The sequence below is a fragment of the Schistocerca nitens genome, chromosome 5 (assembly GCF_023898315.1).
Source record: "Schistocerca nitens isolate TAMUIC-IGC-003100 chromosome 5, iqSchNite1.1, whole genome shotgun sequence".
In the NCBI taxonomy this organism is placed as follows: Eukaryota; Metazoa; Arthropoda; class Insecta; order Orthoptera; family Acrididae; genus Schistocerca; species Schistocerca nitens.
The window spans coordinates 855,292,043-855,319,796 of NC_064618.1; the positions used below are offsets into that span (position 1 = coordinate 855,292,043).

At 42.9% G+C, this 27,754-nt stretch overlaps 1 protein-coding gene and 1 non-coding gene across 2 annotated transcripts in view; both read right to left on the minus strand.

Moving 5' to 3' along the window:
- The window catches only part of LOC126260761 (uncharacterized), a 168,280-nt gene extending 141,096 nt beyond the window's left edge, over window positions 1-27,184 (minus strand). The window contains exons 1-2 of the mRNA XM_049958099.1: window positions 27,116-27,184; window positions 24,354-24,514 (exon numbers count right to left, since the gene is read on the minus strand). The gene's annotated coding sequence lies outside the window, so the exon portion shown is untranslated. The remainder of the gene's footprint in view (window positions 1-24,353; window positions 24,515-27,115) is intronic.
- Window positions 12,472-12,546, minus strand: Trnas-uga (transfer RNA serine (anticodon UGA)). The gene has a single exon. It is a non-coding gene; the product is annotated as a tRNA-Ser (tRNA).
- Window positions 27,185-27,754: the final 570 nt, after the last annotated feature.

Sequence of the window (27,754 nt, forward strand, 5' to 3'; positions counted from 1 at the left end):
GTGTCGTCTTCAGCGATGAGAGTCGCTTCTGCCTTGGTGCCAATGATGGTCGTATGCGTGTTTGGCGCCGTGCAGGTGAGCGCCACAATCAGGACTGCATACGACCGAGGCACACAGGGCCAACACCCGGCATCATGGTGTGGGGAGCGATCTCCTACACTGGCCGTACACCACTGGTGATCGTCGAGGGGACACTGAATAGTGCACGGTACATCCAAACCGTCATCGAACCCATCGTTCTACCATTCCTAGACCGGCAAGGGAACTTGCTGTTCGAACAGGACAATGCACGTCCGCATGTATCCCGTGCCACCCAACGTGCTCTAGAAGGTGTAAGTCAACTACCCCGGCCAGCACGATCTCCGGATCTGTCCCCCATTGAGCATGTTTGGGACTGGATGAAGCGTCGTCTCACGCGGTCTGCACGTCCAGCACGAACGCTGGTCCAACTGAGGCGCCAGGTGGAAATGGCATGGCAAGCCGTTCCACAGGACTACATCCAGCATCTCTACGATCGTCTCCATGGGAGAATAGCAGCCTGCATTGCTGCGAAAGGTGGATATACACTGTACTAGTGCCGACATTGTGCATGCTCTGTTGCCTGTGTCTATGTGCCTGTGGTTCTGTCAGTGTGATCATGTGATGTATCTGACCCCAGGAATGTGTCAATAAAGTTTCCCCTTCCTGGGACAATGAATTCACGGTGTTCTTATTTCAATTTCCAGGAGTGTAATTTCTTTACGATTTGGTAACTTATCTGCTAGTGTAAGTTCTCGTGATGCATCACTCTAGTGTTAAGATGTGACATAGGTATTAGACATGGCCATTTTTAGTGTAATACTTTTTCTGCTTGAACTTTGTCATGTTTAGGTATAAGTTATGCTGTTTGCCAGGCATAGTGCTACTGAATTTTAATTTGTGTTACTCTGCTAAGCCAGATTTATTTTTCTTGTTTGCTGCACATTGCCTTACATTAGTTGTAATATTGCAATTGCTTCGCTAATTTCTAAAATGCTGCTTCCTTTGCAAATCTGCACTTTTTTGTCATTGCTGTTTGCGTTAATTGTTTTATGTGCTGCAGCATTGCCTTGTCCCTTAGTTTAGCATCTGAGCTCAGTAGATTTAAGTTAGCTTAAGAGGGGGTAGACTATATAAGAAACTAGTTGTGATGAATGGAAAGAAATGCATTGAAGGTATATGAAAACGTTTTGGGCCAAAATGAGTATTGTACAATGATCCGTAATTATTTTGAAAGAAATATGGTTAGAATACAAAAAGGAGGTATAGATTGGACTTTTTGGGAATAATGATGAACGAAGGGAGATCTCCAAGAACAAAAAAAGTTTTGTTCGCAAGATACTGCAGTAAAACAAACCCTGTCCTTTCCCTTTCTGTTATTCCGCTATGTGTTTGTGTACTCTTGTACATTTGTGTTCTTCCTGTCTTTATGTGTTTATCTGATGAGAGTTGTAGAATTTTTTCTGATAATATGTTATTTACCTTGTAAAGATGCTTAGACATTACTTATTCTGTTTTGTTTTAATGCTTATGTGTGAAGTTGATGTTCCAAAAGTTATTCTGATATTTTATGTATTTACTTATGTCATAATTCCTGTAACATTGATGTATATGTTTATTTCTGTTCTGTTGTAAAACCTGTACTACAAATGTTATCTGTATTGTTATGTTCTTTAATAATGTATTTTGTACCTTTGTAATTGTATTCTCATGTTATAATATTGTAATTGACACCAGTTCTTCAAATTAAGTATCATTTCACTGCACACGTTTCTGTTGGTCATAGTATATGGACAATATGTGAGAAGTAGGGACTGATAGTGTTTGCACGTGTGTTAATAATTCAGCAAGGGACTGGATAACAGCATTGCTGGTTCTAAGGACAATTCCAAAAACTTTGTGAGTGCACAAGTGGTTGTTATGGACTTGCTATATTTTCCGCAAGACTCTTCGATGGTGATTGTGCACCTGCACAGTCACAACAGATGGCTGCTGGCCGTCTCTACAAGGACTACAGTGGGTCTGCATCTTTGATGGCCCACCAGTACCATTATCTCTACAAGGACTACAGTGGGTCTGCATCTTTGCTGACTCACCAGTACCATTATCTCTACAAGGACTACAGTGGGTCTGCGCCTCTGGTGGCCCACCAATACCGTAATCTCTACCAGGACTGCAGTGGGTCTGCTCTGTGATGACCTACCAAACGATATTCTTCAAAACTTCGATTGACTCCGCTGTGGGTTTGCTCTGTTGTGGCCCATGACCTGTCAGCATGTCAAGTGTCAGCACTGTCTTTCCGTTGGAAGGACAACACTACTTCTTCAAGACTGCATGGAAATCCACTACGTCTGTGTGCATTGTCTTTTACTACTCAGTCTTTGAGAAAAACACTGCAATTCAACGATCAGGACTGTCTTTATGGACTGTGAGAAAATTTTAGCTTTTGACCAACATTGTATCAATAAGTGTGTGCATTTGATTTCTTTGTTATTGTAATTATGAAAAATTTTTTCAAATCTGTATTGGGCACTGCCCAAACCAATTTGTAAAATTTTTTGTGGGGCTGTTTAGGTTTTTTATTGGTAACGCCACCTCTGTATGAAAATCACTGGCTGTGCTGTGTGCAGCCTGTGGCTGTTTTGCATTGTTGTAATACTCGCCATTGTAGTGTTAGGCAGCTGGCTGTGAACAGCGCGTAGCGTTGCCCAGTTGGAGGTGAGCCGCCAGCAGTGGTGGATGTGGGGAGAGAGATGGCGGAGTTTTGTAATTTGTCATGAACTGCTATATATATGATGATATCAAGGTAAATACATTCTTTGTTCTCTATTAATATCTTTCATTTGCTAACTATCCCTATCAGTAGTTAGTGCCTTCCATAGTTTGAATCTTTTATTTAGCTGGCAGTAGTGGCGCTCGCTGTATTGCAGTAGCTTGAGCAGCGAAGATTTTTGTGAGGTAAGTGATTTGTGAAAAGTATAGTTTAATGTTAGTCAGGGCCATTCTTTTGTAGGGAATTTTGAAAGTCAGATTGCGTTGCGCTAAAAATATTGTGTGTCAGGTTAAGCACAGTCTTGTATATAAATGTTCAAAGGGGACGTTTCAACGCATATACTTATAAGGAATAAAGTTGCTACATTGTATTTAAAATTAAATTCGTTTCGTAGCCATTCGCAGTCTAAGACGTTTATATATTGAAAATCAGTTCGAGAATAAATTTGGAAACATTGGGAGCTGCAACAAAGCAAGGTGAATACGTGAAAGTGTAATCTGCAGGCGGTCACATATCTCAATAAAATATTTTTCGCGACTCCAGTTATCTTATCAACACTTACTTTTTCCCTCTGTTCTCACGACGCAGCAACACACAACCAGAGATAGATCTAGAGTGTGCTAACGAACAGCCTTCAGAAGAAGCCTGAGACTAAATAAATCATTTGTTTGGTAGCAGTGTACTTCAGTATAAAGAAAGGTGGCAGATAAGTGCTCTATAAACAGGTAACCGATTCACGAAACCGTCGTTAGTTTTGTTTTGGAAAAGCAGCAGTTGTTCGGTCATTTGTTAGTTCCAGATTTCACTTGCTCCGTCCAGTTACTATCGGGAAAAATGTACTAGTGTGATTCATCGCGTATTCGTATATGCGGTTTTGAGATCTTCTCCATGCTTCCAGTAAGTTACATAAATACGAAGCATGTGTTGAAACGAGATTTACTGGATCTACTTGTAGCGGATTCCCTATTTTGTGAGTGAAACATCCTTCAGAAGTGTAAAAGGAATCACGGATTCCTTACACAAAGAAGAAGCTACGCTAAACACAGGCGATGGAGTGCGCATTGTATAGCCACGATTATCGTAGAGGTTAACATGATGGGTTCAGTTCTTTCAGTTCTACTCTGGCATTACAAAGTTATTGAAATCTTGCACGACAAGTCCTTTTTATTCGACCAGTTACCCGTTTTCAAACGAGTGATCTTTTGCGGTTTTAGCCGGCCGCGGTGACCGAGCGGTTCTAGACGCTTCAGTCTGGAACCGCGCGACTGCTACGGTCGCAGGTTCGAATCCTGCCTCGGGCATGGATGTGTGTGATGTCTTTCGGTTAGTTAGGTTTAAGTAGTTCTAAGTTATAGGAGACTGATGACTTGAGATGTTAAGTCCCATAGTGATCAGAGCCATTTGAACCATTTTTGCGGTTTTATTGTTAGCTTATCTTACTGCTTCCATGAAGTGGAAGAACTATTCACATTGGGTGCAAAATTTTTTACTCTCAAAGAAGTCCATCCACATACAGAACGCTACAGAATACATGGCTGTCTCTCAAATCATATCCTTTTAACTTACTGAAATGACATTTTATACATTAATAACCAAACCTGAAGCATAACTCGCATCTGTTTCACGAATCGCATCTTTCAGTTGAGAGTTTATCGTTTCATTTTGCCCCATGTGAAAATGTGGCGGCACTATGTAAATTGATTCTGTATTGAAAAATAATTATCGTGTCTTATGGAACCACGTTCACTGTTGGATTTTGGTTTTTAAATATTTGAGAGACATTTTTAGCTAAATTTGATTTAGTTTTTATGCATGCTTTTTTTTGTCCTTCCATGACGTATTTCCAAAATTTGTATTATTCTAAAATTATTGCCACTGACTTATTGCTTGTTGGATGGAAAGCTGCTTTTCCTTCACTCGTTGATTAGCGTGGTGGCAAAAATGAAGACAATGGAGGGAAAGCGTATAATTGGAATTCAACGTTCAAAACAGCATTCACTCAGCAAGTTCGAAGTTGAACTGCTGCACCAACTTCCTACTGAATAACGCAGATCTACGCATTCTTGGAGTTCAAAACCAACTGAAACTGCTGGAAACTAAGGAGGCGATGGGCCCTAAGTGAATTTTTGTTAGGTTTAATAATGAGTACCATGCGTAAACACCTCCGTTTCAGATTATATTTACCATGAGTCACACTCCGAGAGGGACTATTTCAAAAAAAATGGTTCAAATGGCTCTGAGCACTATGGGACTTATCAACATCAGAGGTCATCAGTTCCCTAGAACTTAGAACTACTTAAACCTAACCAACCTAAAGACATCACACAGATCCATGCCCGAGGCAGGATTCGAACCTGCGACCGTAGCAGTCGCGCGATTCCGGACTGTAGCGCCTAGAACCACTCGTCCACCGCGGCCGACGGGACTATTTCCACGGAGGGAAAAGCCATAGGTTAGTACTGTTTGTAAAACGTGTAAAATAACGTCTGTGCAAAATCCTTGGCTGATATGACGACCTCTGTGTGTCTCAGTGCAACAGGTCGGCACGTGTCGTTACTGGGCAGGATATTACCGTGTATGCGACCTACTGTTGCCTTAGGCTCGCCACTATTATTTCGGACTACTGCGAGTATTGTACGCCAGGTCACACGTCTGGTTAGGACAAACTGCAGGAGGAGACTCACGTAAAACTGCGTCCCTCCGTAATAGTGCTCCTAACGTGTCGCCTTTTTCCAGTCGGAATAGTACAGATGAGATCAGTTGTGGTAAAATGGACCACTGCACTCGTCATGAATATGCTACGTTGCAGTCAAGACGTTCATTGCTAACAACAAACTATTGAAAACTGGAAGAAGACGGACCTTGAATGTTTGGTACTGAACGTAGTGGAAGTGCGAGCATAATGTGTGAGAGCAGTTCCTTCACAAATCGAAATGGAGCATTGATTCAAAATCAAGTGTTCAAGACATTCTGCAGACTATTCTGGAAAGAGAAAAATGTGTGAAAAGCCTGTCCCACACACCCTGACTCCAGTATAAACACATCGACGCTTGGTCACCTGTTGTGACTTCATTGAAACGCAAAGTGCCGACGATTCTTTTCTGGAAAAAATCGTCATGAGTGACAACAGTTGGTATTATTAATACGAAACTACCACTAAACGACGAAGTGTAGAAATGAAACTGATATGAAGGGCCGTCGCTTTGACAATGTAACCGACTTTCAAAGCAAGGTGACGGTCGAGTTGAAAAACAACCGACAGGACATACCTCAGCCGCCATTGGGCACTGAGTTGAATTCAGTGACGACAAGCGAAAATTTGTGCCGGACCGGGTCTCGAACCCGGTTTTCCGCTTTACGCGAGCAGTCACCAAAGGCCCTTCGGCTATCCGGACACGCTTCCCTTCCAACCTAAATTCTCTGCCTGTTGAAATTACACATGTAGCGACCACTGTCCATTATCCTCATTACTCGCAGCTTTACTTGACTCCCGCAAGACTTTGTACGTGGTGTGCATCCGCACCAATGTTGTCGTTACCGTGAAGGCGCATGTGTGTTATTGTTTGTGTGGCGTCCGTCCCGCGTAAAGCCGGCAATCCGGCTCAAATTTTCACTTGTCGCTATTGAATGTAATTCAGTCCCAAGTAAGATCTGCATTTCTCTTAAAGTCAAGGACTTTTCTGACAGTTCCACATGGTTGTATGAATGTTCCGTGCCTTGTACTCATATGAAGAGAGACTGTAAAACACATGAAGCATTAAGATAACCATCTTAAGTTTTGTGTATTTTTTATTACTACTCTTTCGAAACGTTTTGGACTGATGTGATCCAATACACCTTGGCAACAGCAGGAACATTGAAGTAAAAACAAAAGAAGTCATTTATTTAGCACAGAGATTCTACCTATTAGAACCAAATACTAAACAATAAAGGTACTACTGACATAAGAAGGAAATACGACAAGTGGGTACTAGGCCTTAGGCTAGAACTGAACGTTAATGACTGCGAATAGCTCCTTGGAGCACTACCATAGATTATGTCATATACGAGGGTCGCTCAATAAGTAATGTCCAGCATTTTTTTAAAAAGCTATTAATATACATAGACAAAAGTCCTTGTTGGTGCTTCACCGAGCGAGGTGGCGCAGTGGTTAGCACACTGGACTCGCATTCGGGAGGACGACGGTTCAATCCCGTCTCCGGCCATCCTGATTTAGGTTTTCCGTGATTTCCCTAAATCGTTTCAGGCAAATGCCGGGATGGTTCCTTTGAAAGGGCACGGCCGATTTCCTTCCCAATCCTTCCCTAACCCGAGCTTGCGCTCCGTCTCTAATGACCTCGTTGTCGACGGGACGTTAAACACTAACCACCACCACCACCATTGTTGGTGCTTCACACTTGGTGTTTGTTCTGTTCGCCGGTGAAGTTTAGAACCGTTCTGGCAGATGGCAGAGCCGTAGTACAGCGTCAAAATGGCGTCTACACACGACTCACGTTACAAGCAACGTGCTGTTATTGAATTCTTGTGTGCAGAAAAAGAAACCTTGTCGAACATCCATAAACGTTTGTGTGCAGTGTATGGCGATGCTGTAGTTGATAGGAGTATATTTGGGAGATGGGTAAAGAAAGTTACAGCCTCAGGAAATGCAGAAACAGAGCTCCGTGATCAGCCACGCTCGGGACGTCCTGTCACAGCCACTGCTCCAGACGTGCTGGATCGTGCGGATGCCATTATTCGTGCCGACCGGCGCATCGCAAATGGACTGCTGGCTCTATAGTTGTTGGTCAGCGTTGGAAGTGCGTCTGCAATGATTGGGAACACGTCGCCAAATTGGATTGGACATCACTGCCTCATCCACCCTACAGTCCAGACCTGGTACCCTCGGACTTCCATCTCTTTGGGCCGCTTAAAGATTCTCTACTGGGAACACACTTTGAAGATGACGAGAGTGTCAGTCATGCAGTGAAAACATGGCTACGCCCACAGGACAAGAGCTTTTACCAGCCGGCAATACATGCTCTTCCGCAACATTGGCGCACACCCACAGAACGTGATGGAGACTACGTAGAAAAATAGGACATGGACAAGGCTTCTTGATGTATGTTGTCATCACATTCTGACTTTTAACAATAAATATGTTCTGAGGAAAAAAAAGTGGAGCATTACTTACTGAACGACCTTCGTACAATTATGTATCCAGAATTTTGCAATAAGGTCACGAGTGGGAATCATTTTAGAATCACATCATTAGGACCGGCTGTGTTTAGCATCAAAATGAATCTAAGTGAGTGGCAGGAATTAACGGACTAAAGCTTTCTGGCTAATAGGCACTAGTGCGTCTTTGTCACCTTCGGTCATTGTGAACGTCGGTGCCGTCACGTTGTTCTCCATTGGTGGAAACATCTAGACACCTTTCTTTTGTTCAGCGATTTTACCCGTTTTTCTGCTCTGCGGTCACTTGCGTCAGTGTCGTCATTTCAGCGTTTGATGCGGTAGCGTTCTCGTTTCCCGCGCCCGGGTTCCCGGGTTCGATTCCCGGCGGGGTCAGGGATTTTCTCTGCCTCGTGATGACAGGGTGTTGTGTGACGTCCTTAGGTTAGTTAGGTTTAAGTAGTTCTACGTTATGGGGGACTGATGACCATAGCTGTTAAGTCCCATAGTGCTCAGAGCCACTTGAACCAGCCAGCGTTTGATTTGAATAAATTTCTGGAAGGCCGCTGTCAACATTTTGGCCTTTTGTCTGCCATCTTCTGTTTCTGTCCCACTCAGAGCACCCATCTCGCTAACGCACGCTTATGACGTGCCGCTCTACATCTACATTTTACTCCGCAACCCACATAAAGGTGTGTGGCAGCGGGAACTTTTGGTACCACTACCTGATCCCCTCGTCTCCGTTCCCCTCGCGAATGCCGCGTGGGAAGAATCAGTAAGCCTCCGTGTTGGATCTAATTTCTCGAATTTTCTCATCGTTATAATTGTACGACTGTCATTGTCGATGCCCGTCTCTTCTCTAAAAGCGCTCTCCCGAAATACCAGCACTAAGTCTCACCGCGATGCACAACGCCTCTCTTGTAGCGTTTGCCACTGGAGTTTGTTGAGCATCTCTGTAACGCTGCCGCCCGGACTAGACCATCTTTTTTGCGAAACGCGCCGCTCTCCGTTGGACCTTTTCTATCAGTCTTAGCTGGTAAGCATCCCAGATTGGTGAACAACACTCAAGAAGCGGTTGAGCAAGCGCCTTTTAAGCCACTTCCTTCGTAGGTGAGTTAAATTTCCATAACAGTCTCCCCCTGTATCTCATTGTAGCGTCTGCTGCTCGGCGGCCGGTTCCATTCTCGGTGGAGGATGAAAATCTCACCGTCCGTGTTTGGCCGGCAAAGAGAGAAGAGATGTTGACGTACAGTTCCTAATCTCTAGAGTTTGCTCCACTGCACCTGTTTAAATTCCAGAAGCCTCCGCGGTGTCCCAGGCTGTTAGGGCTTTTGACGCTGCTGACGGTGATTAAAAAAAAAAAAAAGTTCAAATGGCTCTGAGCACTATGAGACTTAACTTCTGAGGTCATCAGACCCCTAGAACTTACAACTACTTAAACCTAACTAACCTAAGGACATCACACACATCCATGCCCGAGGCAGTATTCGAACCTGCGATCGTAGCGGTCGCTCGGTTCCAGACTGTAGCGCCTAGAACCGCTAGGCCACTCCGGCTGGCCCTTTTGCTAGGGAGGACGTAACATGTTATATTGGATAGAGAGTCATCGTCAGAGTAGTTTTCTTTGTAGTTTTTTCGTTTGATGCTTATTTCGTGAGATATTTGGCCGGGTCACGACCAATGGACCACCCTGTATATGCCACGCGGGGTAGCCGTCTTGTCACGGTCCGCGCGGCTGCCTCAGTCGGAGGTTCGAGTCCTCTCTTGGGCATGGGTGTGTGTATTGTCCTTAGCGTATGTTTAAGTTAGATTAAGTAGTGAGTAAGTTTTGGGACCTATGACCTCAGCAGTTTGGTCCCATAAGACCTTACCACAGATTTCCAAAACACACACACACACATTAAAGTTACCTACACTCAACTGATACACATAAGACCCATCTCTCACACACCCTGAGTAGAGGGGGCCATTCCGATTAAGCGACTGAGGCTGCCTGCTGCGTCTTCCAGCCTACAATGCCATATGACTCTCTCTCTCTCTCTCTCTCTCTCTCTCTCTCTTTTGCTGAACGACTGAAAAGATGAGTTGTCTGTTTGCTGTCTCAACGTTACGCAAGAAACTTTATACGGTGGCGCTGGATTTAGGGAAAACTTACTCCGTCAGTCACTGGCTATGTGCAGGAAAACGGAAAAACATAGTGTCACGGCTATCAGATTTGACTCCTGTTAAATATAAGAGAACGCACGTTACTGACATTAGGAAAGCCTCCCACGTGTACATATTAGACAGGACTGAATGAAAGTAGTTCAAACGAGCAAATGTAGTGGTTTCAGCACGCGAAGGCGAATGTATTGCGCCCACGGCCTCCGCAAGAATGTCATTGCAATACGATTAAATGTCTCCAGGTAACGATGGATGGGCAGGTGGATCAAACACGTACATGATAACAAGGGGCCGGCCGAAGTGGCCGCGCGGTTCTGGCGCTGCAGTCTGGAACCGCGAGACCGCTACGGTCGCAGGTTCGAATCCTGCCTCGGGCATGGATGTGTGTGATGTCCTTAGGTTAGTTAGGTTTAACTAGTTCTAAGTTCTAGGGGACTAATGCCCTCAGCAGTTGAGTCCCATAGTGCTCAGAGCCATTTGATAACAAGGGCACACGTACTTGAAAATCACTCCAGTTGGGACTGAACGTTGTCAGATATTAGAAACACTCTAAAGGAAAATTAAGCTATGACACAAGACATAATGTACACATGAAACTAACAGCCATTGGTTTCATATGGGGCCATCACAAGTGTAGCAGTAGTATGGGAGACGTTGAAATACAGTGTCAGTCGGTGCTAGAAGGCGTACCTGATGCGTACCGCTGATCTGCTTGGCTAATGATTCGCATCAGCGGTACTTGCAGCAATGGCTGCGCCACTATCGGGTGCATGAGGTCGCGAGAACGTGGTTGCACATACGTCAGGTAATAGAAAAACAATAGCGGTCTTCACCTGTGTGGATATGTATGTGTTTCAGTAAAGAGACAGGAAGACACGTACCATAGTACTCTCTGAAAAAGCTGAGTAATAAAGGGAACAGACGATCTGTCAATTGTAGCTAGGTATATTACCACAGCTCAAAGCATATTGAAATTCTTGAAGAAGTTGCGGAAAAAGTAGGGCTATAAATATCATTGGAAAAAACGGAATATATGACATGCAACAAACAAGCACCAAAGTTTTTGAATACAAAATATGGAAAAATAACAAGAATTTCTCAGTTTAAATACTTGGGGGAAATCATCCAAGAAAACGGTCTGGAAAAAGCTGCAAACGAAGTTCGCAGTCACAAAATGCAACTGCATTCAGATTAACACAAAATATTTATAATAAAAAATCACTTTCTAAATTCAGTATACTTGGGAATTACAGCACTGTTATCAAACCTGAATGTGTATATGGAACAAAAATTTTAATTTTATACAGAAAGAGGGATACTGAAGAAATTCAAAAGAAGGAAAGGAAGATTATTAGGAAAATTTAGGTCCCAAAATTATTAATGTCGAAACTTATTAGGTGAGATGTTAAAAGGAAATAGGAAAATATACAGACATACACGGTGACATGAGAAAACGAATACTTAAATTTTATTGGCACATTAAAAGCATGGCACTCACTAGGTTGAGAAAACAAATAGTAGGATTCTAGGAAAACAGAAGTAAGACCAAAACTGAACCAATTAAATACGTCCCTGCGATTAAGGACGATCTTAAAGTAGCCGGTATAAATCAGGTGACGTTAAAAATAGAAAAACATTCAGACAAAAGATATTTGATTGGAAAGTTGGTCAGAGGGAAATTAGAAAATGGATTGGAACAGCGTGGTCTGATGAAAGAAACAGACTTCATTCTGAAAGGACGAAACAAATTTGGACACGATAGAAGGCCAAACATCGAAACCGAAATTGATTAAATGAACCTCACCAGCACTCGTCTCTGGTGGCTAGCAACCAATATGGTTAGGTTAATTGGAACACATTTCTGTAATGCAGCTGTCTATTGAAGAAACTAGACCAGCAAGCCATAAGGCTAAAGCTACTGTAGGAAACTTCCCACAGTAAGGAATATAGTGTGAAATAATTGAAGACATATTTAAAGGAAACCTGCTTGAAATTTTAACGTTACGCATATGTAGGTGAGTTAACGGGCCACCCAGTTCTGGTACGAGGTAACATCAAATTGTTGTACGGGTGAACGCCAGCGGACACACTGCCCAGGGCGCGCCGCGGCGGTTCCAGCTGGGTGGAATGCACTGGAGAGTCCAGCCACAAAGGCGACCAGCGTCGCCAGACATGGGTGAACTCCAAAGCTGGGAATTTGGGCGGCTGTTGCTGGCATGGTCTTTGTGCAGGAGATGCAACAAAAATGGCGGAGTGTCAGACAGGCTGAAAGATGGCTTCTTACAGCCTTTTGAAAATCTACAATAATTTACAGACGGGTATTAAGGCAAAGCTAGATACGAAACTTCCTGGCAGATTAAAACTGTGTGCCGGACCGAGACTCGAACTCGGGACCTTTGCCTTTCACGGGCAAGTGCTCTACCAACTGAGCTACCCAAGCACGACTCACGCCCCGTCCTCACAGCTTTACTTCTGCCAGTACCTCGTCTCCTACCTTCCAAACTCCACAGAAGCTCTCCTGCGAACCTTGCAGAACTAGCACTCCTGAAAGAAAGGATATTGCGGAGACGTGGCTTAGCCACAGCCTGGGGGATGTTCCTAGAATGAGATTTTCACTCTGCAGCGGAGTGTGCGCTGATATGAAACATCCTGGCGGATTAAAACTGTGTGCGCTGCAGAGTGAAAATCTTATTCTGAAATCATGCCCCAGGCTGTAGCTAAGCCATGTCTGCGCAATATCATTTCTTCCAGGAGTGCTAGTTCTGCAAGGTATGCAGAACAGCTTCTGTGAAGTTTGGAAGGTGGGAGACGAGGTACTGGCAGAACTGAAGCTGTTAGGACGGGTCGCGAGTCGTGCTTCGGTAGCTCAGTGTGCCCGCGAAAGTTAACAGGTCCCGAGTTCGAGTCTCGGTCGGGCACACAGTTTTAATTCGCCAGGAAGTTTCATGTCAGCGCTCACTCCGCTGCAGAGTGAAAACCTCATTCTCAAAGCTGGATACATTTGCGATCTCAGAAAAATGAGTCACATCCTATGGTACAACAATATTTTCAATATCTTTATGACTACCGAAGTTAGCATTTCACAATAAACATTTTCACAATGAGCTGTTGAATTAACAACTTTTAAACGCTTCATGCGATTTCAAGAAACGACATCTCAGATGATAGCACTGCATGACAATTACCATCCCAGAAAACCACTCACGTGTGTCTGTTTTATATGTTGACTCAGGACTTTTTTACACCTTTTTTATCAAGCAAATGTTTGTCATAACGTCGTGGTCTCGACAGTTACATGGTATATGAATGTAGCACGAATACCTCATGTGTTAAAATAGTTGTGTAGTTATTTAACTAATTTATTTTGCCAATAACTTTATTTAAATGTTGATTGTAAGTTGAAATAGGACATCCTTTTCAAAGATAAACTTTTGTATACAAATAACCGATACTATTTATACTATCGATTCTTGTATAGTAAATATTATCTCAGGGTTTTAACTAAAAGAATTTCATAGGATTTTGTATACAATGTATTATATTTCATGCTAAAATGTATAAAAAGAAATTAATTTTTTAGTACTTTGTACGTACAGTTAAAATTACTCTTCTTTTGAAAATATTTGAAATTACGAAATATCTGGCATATTTAAAATTCATATTATTAGTTGCACAATCTAACGCTAAATTATTAAATTTATTTCCGGATTCATTTATAAAATAATGATATAACTTGGTGATGATTCATATTTTGTCAAGAAAGTTTGTAAACTCTTTTGCTTTGTAAACTCTTTGGAATATTGTGAGTACCGCAGAAAGTAAGGAGTAAAGGGCATGCCTCTGATGGAGACAGACGTATTTATATGATCGACACTAACTATGTAATTTGGAATAGTAAGTGGAAATTGTGAAAACGGTATGATATTGAAAAATGTAACAAAGAATAAAATTCAAGAGTAGTATAGACAAATCTTCATCAGTTATTTAGTCATCAGTAACCCACAACGTTAAATCGAAATTTCAGTGGCAAGAATGTACCCCTAGACGCAAAAACTGGAGCCAACAACAAGAAGAGAAAATGAAGATCGGTAAGAAGTTTTTCCTTTGTAAATCTTACGCTTCTCAAAGCTTTTGAAGCTAATGAAGACACTGATAAAAATTTAATAGCGATGTGTGGGAGGGTAAGATTACGAAATCCTATTTAAAAACTGTACTAATTTAAAAGTGGTCAACCACATGTGATATTGGAACCACAATTGAAAGGAGAACTAAAAGATGCTTCTGTCCAGATGGCATAAACAATTGTTTAAATAATATTTAACGATCATTCTTTGTTATTTAATGTGAGCGCGCTTGTGCAAGAATACTAACTTTTTATTTATGAACAAATCTTTATTTGTAATTATCGTGAATGGCGTGAGCATGACAATATTTATAAAATTTCTTTATTTAAATATCAATGTAATATAATAATTAAATCTGGGAAGTAGCTAAGTTAAGTCAAATCATGTCTGTAGAAATTAAGAACGTATTTTTGGTGGGGGCGGCCTTCAGCCAATGGAAAAACAGACAGTAGCTTCTCAAATGAAGAGCTCAGGGGAGCGATTGTGGATATTTGGACGCTTGTTTTGGAAGAACGCAGACCTGATTGTGGTATTGCCTGATATTTGATTGAGTGGGTGATAGATTCGTGGCAGTGAGCGGCCAGTAATAAGACTTCAACTTTTGAGGAGAGATACTTATTTTACACGGAGATGTGGTGGAAGACAGATCTGCCTGAGGTATTCGGTCGTGATGGTGACAGACTCTGGTGGTAAAGTGCTGCTGCAACACAAGCTTTTGAAGGTACTTAATGTGTTGAGAGGTCTGCACGTGCTCCAGAGTAGGAGAGTAGGACTAACTCTTTCCGCTTCTATTACGTAACTGAGGATAGGCAGGGTATGGGTTTCTGTTCGTGCTCTCATGCGCGTCAGTATGTAAAACATGATGTTGAACTTGGAACTGTTTTGAGCTGGTGAATATTTCGCATATTGTGATTACAAAATGAAATTAGTTGTTGCGTGACTTTGATGATTATTTAGTTAGAGGATTTTGGTGCCACTCTCGTAATGCTTCCAAAATAACTTTACTGCATTTGATATATTTCCTGTCCTGTTTTAACTGCGTACAGTAGGACCATTTCCTGTCTGTTGAAAAAACATTATTCAGCATAAATCTTCGTCGTCCACATCAATTACAAATTTCAGAATAGAAACCTTGTTATTAAATTATTCACTTAACTTTTATTTTGTATTTCTGTGTATATTATTAACTCGCAATTCTATCAGATGCGTAGACTATTTGCTTGCACGATCACAGATACAGGTTATTACTGTAGCAAATTAGCTGCAGGGTATGGAAGCAGATGTGGACAGCTCGACCCTATGGCTGCATTCTTTTTAAACAGAGCTGTTGAAAAGACCAAGTACCTAAAGTACGAACAAACTGTAAGTGAAGACGGAGTTGGTTTGCTTATATGGGATGCTGTTTGGAATAGCAATAGTAATCGTTAGGTGTCGTTGCAGAATCCAGAATCCTTGCTAGTATGCGAACAACCCTCTCCACTTCGCTCACCTGTCGTAAATAACTAAAGAAAGCATCTACTTGCTCTTACTTATTACCACGTTACAAGGAGCCACACCGCAATTTATTGTCTCTCGAGTTCTGTCCGCAGCTAACAGGGGCGCGTCAAGAGTAAAGGGCAACAACAGAATTCTGGTAAATGGCCTGAGATTGAATGCGTCGACGGACCTAGAGAGAGAGAGAGAGAGAGAGAGAGAGAGAGAGAGAGAGAGAGAGAGAGATGGTTCAAATGGCTCTGAGCACTATGGGACTTAACATCTTAGGTCAGAGAGAGAGAGAATCTTGCCCCAAAAAATAATCGGTGATTTTCAAAGTGCGCTCGATGTGAGAGACCCCTTAGGCTTTTCGCACTCGATGTCTCGGAAATAGTGGGCACAGGCGAACGTTCAAAGCCCGTTGCCCTTGATGTCCAAACTTTGCTCCATCACGTACCTAACTGGAGACTGATAGCAGAGACAACTATTCTCGGTAATTTGTGATTGGCTACTAGAACGCAGCACGTTACCTTGAACAGCGATTGTTCATCAGAAGTAAAGGCAACGTCTGTAGTAGCCCTTAGAAAGCATACATCACAGCTATTGTCAGTTTATAAAAACAGCCCATCGCAGAGTCATCTGCATGTCCAAGAATACACTGTGTTGCTTGTTTACTTATTTGTTTGCAGGACCATATCATTATGGAGTAGGTGTAAGGACATTCACAACGAGTTGCGGAAAATACCTGTTTAGGGTGATGAATGCCAGCATACACTAAATGTGGATGAATGCACATAAGTAGCAGGAAACCTGCACACTTTTTGAATAGGGCGTTACTGGTTTGCTTTTGGACTGGGTCACGTCGATTACTCATTCAAGCACACAGCGATTCAAACAGCGGAGGTAACATGAAGTAAATAGCATTTGAGGCATTTCTGGGAAAATATCAGCAGAGTTCTCGTTCTACTAATAACTCAGCTTCTAGGGAATCTCTACAAGAAGGGTTAACATGGAAAATCAGAGCCGCGCGGGATTAGCCGAGCGGTCAGGGGCGCTGCAGTCATGGACTGTGCGGCTGGTGCCGGCAGAGGTTCGACTCCTCCCTCGGGCATGTGTGTGTGTTTGTCCTTAGGATAATTTAGGTTAAGTAGTGTGTAAGCTTAGGGACTGATGACCTTAGCAGTTAAGTCCCATAAGATTTCACACACATTTGAACATTTTTTTTGGAAAATCAGACGAATTCAAATGTGTGCTGCTACAACTCGTAACCGGGCAGTTCCGCCAGTGAAGAGTGCATTCCGATGTTAAGGTACCTCAAGAAGAAGTCTTTCAGGTAAAGGCGACGTTCTTGTCGCAAAGTACTTTAGAGCGGATTTAAAGCAACAACCATCGAGACAGGCCGTAAAATGATAAACAAACTCCATTATAAATGATATAAAGAATACCTCTACAAATTTTTGGGACGGATTCCTCACACCAATACTAGAAAAAGTTGGCGATAAACATGCCCTGGAATACTTCTGTTGTTTACATAGTTCTGCGTAGTTAGCGCGTACACAACTTTCCCACTAGAGCACGCCCCGCTAAGCACAACAGCGCAGGCACAGCGCTCGTCCGTCTCCGCATTACGAGATGGCGCTGTCTTAGATACGGACCAGATTCTGCTTCTGCCGATCCGCGTATTAATATGTAACGCAGCCAGTGAGATTGCTGCTAACGTAGAACCTTTTCTCCTTGCGGATCACACTCGCGCAGTGATACCTGAACGCTCGAAGTATTATAACGAGTGTACAGACCTCCGATTAGACAGTCTGCATTAGCCTGCATTAGTCTGTAGTCAAGTTTCAGTCTGCGCCTAATAAGATTACCATATTCCTGTACATAGCCATGAAGAGAAACGTATAGACACTTTGTCAAGTATCAGAGATTAACGTACCAAGACCAAAGGAACTTCAGATCGTCAGTTGTAAACACCATCCAGAATCAAGTTACGTAATGTCTATATTATTTATTATTTCAATAAATGTGTGTGAAAATTAATCAAGTTCTATTTAAAGTTGGTCACCGTCAATCTGCTACTCTAAGCGTGCAAGTGGCATTTCTATCGTCTGACCTAACGGCAGAAGATAAACACGCCACGATAAGACCACGAGACATATTGCTAACACTCGCCTACTTCGTTAGAGCGACAAGTCAAATAATCTGATGGTGTGTGTATCGAAGGTCTTACAGTACGCACACCACAACTTCATTTTTGAGTTTTAATAAGACAACATTAAAAAATTCAAAAATCAGAAATTTACAATAAGTATTACAAATACCATCAGCTTGCTTGTGCTCACGCATACATACATATCACATTCGTGAGTGCGTGAAAATCTCCGCAGTGCAATACTCAGACTAGACTCCAGCAGCAATTTTAGATTGATCTATGTAATGTAATTGTAGGTATTGCCCATTCAGTTCATACTTTTTCCTAACAAGGGAACATCCCCATCGCACCCCCCTCAGATTTAGTTATAAGTTGGCACAGTGGATAGGCCTTGAAATACTGAACACAGATCAATCGAGAAAACAGGAAGAAGTTCTGTGGAACTACGAAAAAATAAACAAAATATACAAACTGAGTAATTCATGCTCAAGATAAGCAATATTAAGGACAGTGTGAACGCAGGAGCGCCGTGGTCCCGTGGTTAGCGTGAGCAGCTGCGGAACGAGAGGTCTTTGGTTCAAATTTTCCCTCGACTGAAAATTTTACTTTCTTTATTTTCGCAAAGTTATGATCTGTCCGTTCGTTCATTGACGTCGCTGTTCACTGTAATAAGTTTAGTGTCTGGGTTTTGCGACCGCACTGCAAAACCGTGCGATTAGTTGACGAAAGGACGTGCCTCTCCAATGGGAACCGAAAACATTTGATCGCAAGGTCATAGGTCAACCGATTCCTCCACAGGAAAACACGTCTGATATATTCTATACGACACTGGTGACGGCATGTGCGTCACATGACAGTAATATGTTGTCGACCAACCTAACTAGTACACTTGGCGAATGGGTAAAAAGATTCTTCTACCTTGCCCGATTTAGGTTTTCTTGTGGAAGTGATAATCACTCCAAAAAAAGTGATGAAAACATAAGAGTCTGTCACATAAACTGAAAACAAAAAGTTAAACTTGTCACTCGAGGGAAGACTCGAACCAAGGACCTCTCATTCCGCAGCTCGTCACGCTAACCACGGGACCACGGCGCTCTTGAGCTCGCACAGTCCTCGATATTGCTTATCTTGCGCATGGACTACTCAGTTTGTATATTTTGCTTATTTTTTCGTAGTTCCACAGAACTTCTTCCTGTTTTCTCGATCGATCAGTGTTCAGTTTTTCAAGGCCTATCCACTGTGCCAACTTATAACTAAATCTGAGGGGGGTGCGATGGGGAGGTTCCCTTGTAAGTAATTTATTCGCGACATTCTTCCAGACTTGAAGCAATACTTTCTCTGTCGGGTGTCCCTGCAAATAAGAGGATCTACTGTGAGGGTACCGTCATCAATTCCCTTACCAACGATCTTGCTCCGCTACACGGTATAATTAAAGGATCACTTTTTCGAAACCCCGTAATTGTCTCGCGCTGCAACGCAAAAGATTGACATTTGGTGCAAAAGCGTGGCGCACTGCGATGTCACCATCGATCAAGGCGATGCTTCAAGCAATAAAGTGTCGCACAGGCGAGAAAAGGTCAAAGCACAAAAGTTCATGTGATCCGTAAGCTAGGTTAATGACGCCGCATTGTCACCAAATTCCACCGCGATTCTGTCCAACCTCACCGTGGGCGTGTGATACCATGGAGAGGTCGTCGCAGCCCCTCTCCCCCACATTTCACCCCCTCTTTTGACGCCTCTGCGATTGGCTGTCAGAACAGCCCAGCCCAGCGTTGAAAACACGCAGTTTTCTTATGAGTGGCCGAGGAAAACACTTCAGAGACACCGACGCTCAGAATCGACTCGAAAATTTCTCAGGGAGTGGAATGAAGGGCGTCAGTGAAACCACCCCTATTTGATAAACTATGTGCACGATTCGCGATGTGCACACTCAGCTAGAAGTTTACGTCAGTGCCGCCACGTGGTCGCACACTGCGTCACATTTTTATCCTCGATCGCACGGCATAAGTCCAGCTAGACGACATCACACTCCTCAGGTATGCTAATTTACTCAGTATGTACTGTAGTAAAATTAGATCTGACGTCAGTATATGTTAAAGTTGTACTGACAGTAAACCTATGTTGTGGCTTTCTGAATGAGCTACAGTACTGTAAGTTATGAATTTTATCACACAGGAATCCATTTAAAGCGCTGACGAGGGAAAGTCCCCATGGCACCTCCTCAGATTTAATGGTAAGAGAGCTCAGTGGACAGCCCGTCAAAAACTGAAAACAGATAAAGCACGAAAACAGGAAGAAGGTGTACTGAATTGTGGGGAAAAAAGCAAAATAGAAGCAGTAAACGGTCTAAGGACAAGAAGTGCAGTGTAGTAGAACAGTGGTGGCGTCGTGGGTAAGTTGTTGCGGTGTTGGACTGCCACGCGGGCGAGCCGTGGATGGAACTCTGCCGTTACAATTTTTTTTTTCGTTGTGTCTGGTGTCGTGGTGTAACGACCGTATGCAACAGCGAGGTGTAAGGAAGGGACCGTAATGACAGTTGATTCTGCACAACTACTCAATTAGCAAGTGGCTTTTAATTGGGAACCGCAAACGGGTGATGACAAGGCGACAAGTCAACAGAATCCTACACTGGAAAACATGTCCGGTGTGTCATATACAGCATTAGTGACAGTACGTGTGTCATATGATAAGAATCGCTGCTGGCCCGTCTGGGCGAGCGGTTCTAGGCGCTTCAGTCTGGAACCGAGCGACCGCTACGGTCGCAGGTTCGAATCCTGCCTCGGACATGGATGTGTGTGATGTCCTTAGGTTAGTTAGGTTTAAGTAGTTCTAAGTTCTAGGGGACTGACAACATCAAATGTTAAGTCCGATAGTGCTCAGAGCCATTTGAACCAACCAAGAATCGCTAATCGACGCAACTAATTTGTAGCTTGGCAAGAGTGAGAGATACGAGGTGCGATAATAAATTAATAAGACTGATGTGAAAAAAAAATGTTGCTCACCGTTTTAGACAAGTTTAGTGCTGTCTCCTTCAAAGTAGTTCCCTTCTGATTGCACGCTCTTTTTCCAGCGCTACTGCCGTTGACGGTAACATTTCTGGAACTCATCTTCTGCAATATCCTCCAAGACCCTCCTCACAGCTTTTGGGACATCTTGTATCGTTTGAAAATGGTGTCCCTTGTCTGCCGTTTTGACTCTTGGAAGTAGAAAAAAGTCGCACGAAGCGGTATCTGGTGAATAAGGTGGCTGTGGTAGTACTAAAATTTGTTTTGAGGTTAAAAATTACTGTACTGACAGAGCAGCATGGGATGGCGCATTATCGTGATGCAGAATCCAATTATCTGCAATGTTGGCACGAAGAACTCTTTTATGAAGTCTTTCTAAAATTTCTGTGTAGTAATGTTGGTTAACTGTTTGTCTAGGAGGGACCCACTCTTTATGAACAATTCCCTTGGAATCAAAGAAGCACACAAGCATGCATGTCACTTTTGACTTGGACAAGCGAGCTTTTTTTGGTCTGGGTGATCCCTTTGATCACCATTGCGAACTTTGGCGTTTTGTCTCTGGATCGTACTGAAAAAACCAGCTTTCATGACCAGTGATAACACAGTTCAACAATTCTGCATTGATTTCCGTTCGCTCTAACAGATCGGCTGCCACATTTTTCCGAGTTTCTCGCTGTTGGGGTGTGAGATTTTTGGGGACCATTTTCGCACAAATCTTTCTCATACCAAGATCTTCAGTTATTATTAGACGAACCGTTTCTCGATTGATGTTCAGTTCTTTTGCAATCATTTTCACGGATAATCTTCGATCAGACCGTACGAGTTCACGCACCCTGGCCAAGTTGACATCCGTCCGTGAGGTTGATGGACGTCCACTGCGGTCTTCATCTTCAACATTCGTTCTGCCTTCACTAAACACTTTATACCAACGAAAAACTTGAGCTCTTGGCATAACCTCCTCTCCAAAAGCCTTCTGAAGCTTACCCTAAGTTGCTGTCGCGTTTTCACCCAATTTAACGCAAAAAGAAATGGCATACCGTTGTGCAATATTATGCGGTTCCATTTCCGTGACGAGAGACACAAACACGTGTTAACTTATTACAGCACAACTCACAACTGAGCAGTTGCATCGATGTGCCACTTGGACTAGAAGCAGCTTACAGACCAAGGTCAAAGATATTGTGCCTACGCAAGCCTCCAGGGTTACCACATCTTGCAAAGAAAATCAGTCTCATTACTTTATTGTCGCACCTTGTATGCCTCGTTGCCTGATTTAGGTGCTCGTATGACTGTGAATGTGATCACTTCCAAGGAAATGATGAAAACATAATAGTTTGTCACATAAGTTGCAACAAATGAACAAAACAGTTTCACAATCACACAAGTTCTCTGTGCTCTGTCAAAACATATGTTTATAATGTTTTTGAAATTGCGTTCGTTTTGGAAGTTTTGACGCTTGAACTCCTTTGTTGTAACATTGTTCACAGATGTTTAATTTTTGTTTTCTGTGAGACGTCTATGTGGTATCTCGCCTGCTCTCACAATTCATCACGTTTACTTGCGACGGCAACGTCTTCTTGCCACGTGACTCATATTCCATAATCAATGCATAGCAGGATAGATGCCAAGACTACAGGAAGACAACAAACATTTTGATGACCGGACGGAGAGTTCACAATGTTGTGAAAAAATTATGAAAGTATGTGTCACGAGGAAATTTTGAACACTGCTCGCTCGCAAAGCAATCTGTCACCGTGACCACGTAACCACTTTCGCTCAATATTGCCTTGTGAAACTTAGACCGGTCGCTGTTTCTACTTTGCTTGTTTTTCCACAGTTCAGTACAACTTCTTCCTGATTTCATGCTTGACCTGTGTTCGTTTTTTGACGGGCTACACACTGGGTAATCGTAGCACTAAATCTGACGGGGGTGTGACAGGGAGTTTCCCTTGTGAGAATCATAAGGGCCTGAAGCACATCACCGTCGATTGTGAGACTGTAGCATTTATTCATGCTTCTGAAATCCGTTGATCGTACGGTGAGTAAAGTTTATCTGTGCTGTGGGCCCACACTGCATGTAAGATAATTCACGAAAAGCTGTATCACTGGTTCCTCTGACATTCACCGAAATGTGGGATCTACATCGGTGTGCTTTGTGCCCTTACGGATCTCAGCACCTCATTTGTATTCCAGTCAAGTGACCATGTTCGTTGGAATTACTACTTGAGTTTAATCATGTCCACAAACGGCACTTTGTGGTTGGAGTTTGTTGTTTACTGTGCGGGAATCGGCTTTCGTGTGCAGTGTAAACATGAACTAAGTAGAATCTATTTTAAATGCTAACCGAAAAGTAAAGCTGTGAGGAGTTGGCTAGCCTGGGTAGCTCACATGACAGGGAATTTTCCCGCTAAAGGTAAAGGTCCCAGGTTCGAGTCTCGGTCCAGCACGCAGCTTTACTCTGCTAGGAAGCTTCGTATCAGCGTACACTGCGCCGCAGAGTGAAAATCTCAGACTGGGAACAGAAACGCAAATTACCAGGAAAAGGTAGCCGCAAAGTAGCTAGTGTCTCCGAGAACAGATCCTTTGATTGACAGAGTGACGAAATCAAATAGGCGTGACTACAAGCGAACGTTTAACAAGGAAAGTGTACAGTTAGCACAAGTTGCTGTCTGGGTGCAGTGTAAGAGTATCTGATTTTGCAGGCTGAAAGTAAATTCATGAACTAATACATCTCTTAGGGATCTTGTAGATTTGTATTCAAAAAATGGATAAGCACGAAAACTCCCACTTACACAAAAATGCGAAATGAGGAGTGGCCAAAGCTTCAACATTATTTCGTTATTGGCCTAAACGGTACTTAATTACGTACAAACAACAAAATTCCTTATAAACAATTCTTTCTTTTATCATAAAAGTTATGTGTTTAATTATTATTATTAATGTTATCGTTACCGGCAGTGGCTGCAGTTGTATAAATTTGGTGGTAAGCATAACTCTAACACAGCAGATACTATTAATTTCACACGCTCAGATTTATCTGAATCTAAAAATCTGTGAACATCCAAAATGTATAATCACTAGCCACCACTGTGTAACAGTGATAAATTAAAAACTTAACAACAGGTGAGGGGCTCGGGAGTAAAACGTGGCTAGTGACATTTTGGGCAAGACTGACCTATGCAACACATAATGCAGTATGTTTCATTCAGAGTTAAATGCATGATTTAATTGTCAAAAATCTGTACAGATGGCAGAAGAATACAGCTTTTTCTTTCCTAGTAACTAGGAATTGGTGCATGTATAACATGGTATGTGTGACAAAACGGCTTCTGGGATGAAGTTGGAGTCTGGAGGCAACATGGATGTGAAAAATACTGCAACGTTATAACAGCTATCAAAGAGTGATTATGTATGAGTTTCCTGACTTTGATAAAGACCCAAATTACTCAGACAGCATTAGTAACGAATAAAATGAGAAAAGAAGTGTCACTAACCTCAAATTTGCTTCTGCTTGTACACAGTGGTGTTTAACGTGTCATACGTGCCAGGCAGACGTCCTCGACCCAACTGAGTGACGTTCTGTTTTGCTTCCACCACGTACCAGAAGCTCGTCATGTTTATTGCGTGGCTTTAAAAGTAGCTGAGAAATTCATAGCTAATGATGAGACCAGTGAAAGTGAAAAAAAAACAGACATTAGTGTTTTGTCTCAAACTTAGTAAATGTAGTTACATTACATTCTCTCACTATTATGTTGCCTTAAACTATTATCCACGAATTTTTGGCGTCGAAATTTGCTGTGGCAAGCGAACATTTTTATTAATATGAATAATGGGGTGTCTACATTTTAGGACCATGAGTAACGTGGTATGTACCATACAATTTGTGTCAATTTAAAAAATTATTTCCATTTTGTAATATTTAATAAAAAACAAGAAGAAACAATGGAACATTGAACATCTATAATTACATTTTTATAAATCTGTATACCTAAAAACTTAAGAACACTGTTTTACACCCAAGACCCTCAATTCATCCATACTAAACAATAAAAATACAAAGTAGCTGGTCTGCTGGGTGTGTCTACATAATATACGCTTATATGCTTGTAGCCCCTGAAAACGGAAAAGTTAGCACGAAGAACAAATAAAATGGCTCTGAGCACTATGGGACTTAACATCTACGGTCATCAGTCCCCTAGGACTTACAGCTACTTAAACCTAACTAACCTAAGGTCATCACACAACACCCAGTCATCACGAGGCAGAGAAAATCTCTGACCCCGCCGGGAATCGAACCCGGAAACCCTGGCGCGGGAAGCGAGAACGCTACCACACGACCACGAGCTGCGGACGCACGAAGAGCAGAGGTCTTCTACCTGTTTTCACCCTTTATCACTGAGTATTCGTAATGCCCAAACAGCAGTATGATTTTTGAGCAGTGTTTCAAAAAAAGAAAAAAAAATTAAAGTCAATAGGAGAATACTGGTGATTTTTTTGTACCATTCGGCACATTTCGAGAAAAGCAGCAAACGATGGACGGACTAAGTTTTCTTTTATTTATCTATTCAGTTCAATATTTTGATTTGATGTATCTTGAAGTCCGCAGCTCGTGGTCTCGCGGTAGCGTTCTCGCTTCCCGAGCACCGGGTCCCGGGTTCGATTCCCGGCAGCGTCACGGTTTTTCCTGCCTCGAGATTGGGTGTTGTTGTGTCGTCTTCATCATCATCGTTCATCCATCCACTTTACGGTCGGAGGAAGGCAATGGCAAACCACCTCCATTAGTACCTTGCCTAGTACGGCGGTGAGGGTCTCCCGCATCGTTCCCCTACGTTCTGTAAAGAAGTATGGAGTTTCATCTCATTATGTATCTTGAAACCGACAGAGAGAAAAATTTTCTACCTTTGTTCGATTTCTACGTTTGTCACAGGAAATACTAGGAATAAAAAGCAGAAAGTCGGTTATTTCAGAAACCGACTATTGTGAGACGTTTTAATACTCATGTTGAACTGGCGCGGAAAAAAACCCGATATAACCGAAAACGTTTGAGCGATAGCCGTCATCGGTATGTCACAGACTACGAAAAAAGTTGTCGGAAGACGCCCGCTGGCGATCGAATTACGTACCATAAGTGAATATTAATATATTTTATGGAATTGTCGTAGGAGTTTGAGGCCTTAAGCCTAATGTTTCTTATGCAGCTTAATCTATCCAACGCAATATGATACGCAGCTTTGGGAAAATCCGTTATTTAGCGGCATGCTTTGAAATCAACGAAAAAAAAATTGTTTCATTGAGTTGAATGATTTTCGAGATTTGACGTGATGAAACGGAAGCTGTTTTCCGCACGCGAAAATTTCAGCTGTTTCAAAATATTTCACTTAACTCTGTCTCTAATTGAAATTAAGAGGAGATTTTTAACACGCTTAGAGGCACTATAGAAATCTACATCACACGCGAATTCCAAATCTCTTTTACTTGAGTTTTGTGTGAGATGTGGGCTATAAAGTGATTTTGTCTGGCCTTTGAGAGTAGTAGCATTGTTGTGGATGCCCGCAGACAGCACTTGTCGCTCCATAGTCGCAAGTTTGGACGTTGAAAAGTCAGATGTAAGCTAATTTTAGTCAGACTACAGTGAAAAAGCGACTGTGCAGTGATTTGTCTCTGATTAAAAACGCGCGATGTGGAAGAGCCGGGCCGGCCGGTGTGGCCGAGCGGTTCTAGGCGCTTCAGCCTGGAACCGCGCGACCGCTACGGTCGCAGGTTAGAATCCTGCCTGGGGCATGGATGTGTGTGAAGTCCGTAGGTTTAAGTAGTTCTAAGTTCTAGGGGACTGATGACCTCAGATGTTAAGTCCCATAGTGCTCAGAGACATTTGAACCATTTTGCTCACTTATTGTTAGTTGGACCAGCTGGCTGGCCAGTGCTGTCCAAGTTAAATGCGCCGGTAAAGCTGTTGTCATGCATTATCGCTCAGTCTATGTGCGTGGAACACAGCGTAAAACGTATCTTTACTATCGTACTTGTCTATACTGGACACAGCTCGGCTTCCGCCCCACGTGAAACGAAATCGGGTGAGATTCAAACAAATGCGGATGGTGTAACGTTTACGTCAAGTTCATACTTATGATGAACACGGAATAGTCAATGTGTAGGGAGAGAATCACACCAGCGATACGTTCCCTGGAACTAGTTCTGTGTAACAACCAGGTGCACGCCAGCTGACACAAATAGGTGAATGAAGCGGAGTGTGGCTCACCATTCAACGCAGACTCCGGGCGGTCACGGTGCAGCAGACAGTAGTCAGCCGGCGGCTCACACAGGTTCCTGCTCGCTGCGCGGGCGTGGCTATCTTCTGCTTGCCGATCACGTGACGGGCTACGCTGCTGACGTCACTTCGCGGAAAACGTTGGCCTCGGCGGAAAAACGTCCGCACGCCGCGCTTCCTCTTCGCGGTCGCTGCGGCGCCCGCTACGCTCGCCACACGCTGCCCGACTGTTATGGTCGCGGAGCGGCCCATGTCCCGCTTAAGTTTCTGGCGGGACCGAGAAGGTTAGAATCTATTCTCTAGAGGAGCGTAACGTGGCGAGTACTGTACGCTCTGTCCTCAGTTTTTGGAATAACCAAACAAGTTTTACGAATATACGAAAAGAGGGGAGAAACGTTCTCTTACATTCAAGTCACGGCTCCAAAATACTAACACGAATTCTTTACAGACGAATGGAAAAACTGCTAGAAGCCGACTTCAGGGAAGATCAGTTTGGATTCTGTATAAATATTGGAACACGTGAGGCGAAACTGACCCTACGACTTATCTTATAAAATGGATTAAGAAAAGGCAAACCTACGTTTCTAGCATTTGTAGACTTAAAGAAGCTTTTGACAACGTTGACTGGAA